Below are 2,185 nucleotides of genomic sequence, written 5' to 3' on the forward strand. Positions count from 1 at the left end.
TATATATATATATATATATATATATATATATATATATATATATATATATATATGATATATACATCTATATGCATATATATAAATATATATATACACACATGCATGCACACATATACGTATATCATGTATGTAATAGACACACATACACATACACATAAATGATGATCTTCTACACTGTCTATCTGCCAAATCCACTCACAAGATATTGGTTAATACAGGGCTATAGTGAGAACAGTAGAAGCCATTTGCCCCAAGGTGACATACAGTGAGATTGAACACAAAACCATGTGGTTGCAAACTTAACCACATAACTTTCTTGCAAAAATTTACAGATGTGAAAAATACCACATAACCTATTGAGCATTATTACATGTAACAGTGTTAAAAAATATCTTTTTAACTTCTGTACCAATCCCATGTAATTGTATGTTGTAGATACTGTAACAATATAATTGAACAAAAATGAAATTGAATATCTATAGAGATATTCTATACATGCATACATATATACATACATACATATTGAATGTAACTGCATGTGAACTGTAGGCAATTTTTCTTTATTTTTCCTTCTTTCTCATTGGACTTTCCTGTTTCTGATGAAGAGCTATGCTTGAAGCATTAAAAACAACTCTCTCCATTCACTGAGTGTCAAATTAATATACTTCTTGTGCATGCCTTCATGTTCATTGTTTCTTGTTTTTCTCTCATTTTCATAGTTTGTTTATTTGAATTAACTATTTATATCTATGCATATATATAAATCTATAACACGTACAAACTAGAGCATAACATTAAGAAAATATTTCATTGCGCACATGAATCTAGTCACTTGCTATCACTATATATAACTACATCAAAATGTTCTTTATTACATGTAAGGAAAACATTAAGTTTATACAAGTAAAATTATTGTTTTTTATTATCACACAAAAAGAGTGGAAATTATATTCAACCTCTTGTCAGTGAGGTTAATGTTATTTGCTCTCTTAGGTTCTCATTTTGTTTAATATTTTATCTTAAAAATATTTCTTTGATAAACTTGAAATAATCAAGGTAATTCAATAAAACTTTCTGTCTTGAATACACACAAAATATTTAAAAATTTCAGTAGTTATTTAAATCAATCAATTTATTTTCTTTTTTTAATATTACTTTCACTCTTCAATTCCATGTTTTTTTCTTTTATTTTATTTTATCTACTCTAAATTTAGCTTTGTAAAATTTTATTCTTGAATCCTCTCCAAGGTCGTTCAACCATTTTACAGTGACATTATCAAATACACTTTCATTTTGTGTAATTTTACTGATGGCCCAACCCTATTTTTTTATTTTTCAAATAATAACTTGGCAAATAAGACATTTGATACATTTTTGCTTGGTGTCAAGGAGACAAAATAACAATTTCTTATTTTGATAACAACTTTTGTAATGACTGCGTGGTTAAGAAGTTCACTTTGTAGCCACACTATACAGCATTTTAGGCAGGTGTCTTCCACAATAGCCTTGGGCCAACCTTTGCTTTGTGAGTTAATTTAGTAGATGGAAACTGTGTGGAAGTTTATCATACATATACATGAGTGTGCCTGTATGCATGCATGCGTGCATGTTTCTTTGTGTTTGAGTTTGTCCTTGCTTGACAACCAGTGCTGGTTTGTTCATGTCCCCATAACATAGTAGTTTAGCAAAAGGGTAGAATAAGAACCAAATTTTAAAAATAAGTATGGAGTCAATTTGTTCTACTAAACTATGCAAGGCATTGCTCCGGCATGACCACAGTCCAGTAACTGAAACAAATAAAAGAAAGAATTATTTATCTGTTTCATGCCATAATAACCAATACTGCAGATAAATATTAACTCTTTATCATTCAGATTACTCTATCAAATGTCATGCATATGGCGTAGTGGTTAAGAGCAGAGGCTACTAACCCCAAGATTCCGAGTTCGATTCCAAGCAGTGACCTGAACAATAATAATAATAATAATAATAATAATAATGATAATAATAATAATCAATACACTGGAAGCTGTGTCAACACTATGGAATAACAGCAGAAAAAAGATGGTATAAACACACGCCAGAAAAGGTCACAGAAAACAAGAAAGCAACCATACTCTGGGATATGCCAATACACACAGATAGAGAAATTAAGGCAAATAGACCAGATATAGTCGTCAAAGAT

The 2,185-nt window shown here is 29.7% G+C and overlaps 1 protein-coding gene and 1 long non-coding RNA gene across 2 annotated transcripts in view; one reads left to right on the plus strand and one right to left on the minus strand.

The window, feature by feature from the left end:
• LOC106874396 (uncharacterized) overlaps nt 1–2,185 on the plus strand; it is a 68,005-nt gene that overhangs the window by 60,265 nt on the left and 5,555 nt on the right. The gene's annotated exons all lie outside the window — the stretch shown is intronic.
• The window catches only part of LOC128247900 (uncharacterized), a 31,578-nt gene continuing 30,475 nt past the window's right edge, over nt 1,083–2,185 (minus strand). The window contains exon 4 of the long non-coding RNA XR_008264215.1: nt 1,083–1,787. This is a non-coding gene — a long non-coding RNA (uncharacterized LOC128247900). The remainder of the gene's footprint in view (nt 1,788–2,185) is intronic.

Source organism: Octopus bimaculoides, chromosome 5 (assembly GCF_001194135.2).
Source record: "Octopus bimaculoides isolate UCB-OBI-ISO-001 chromosome 5, ASM119413v2, whole genome shotgun sequence".
NCBI lineage: Eukaryota > Metazoa > Mollusca > Cephalopoda > Octopoda > Octopodidae > Octopus > Octopus bimaculoides.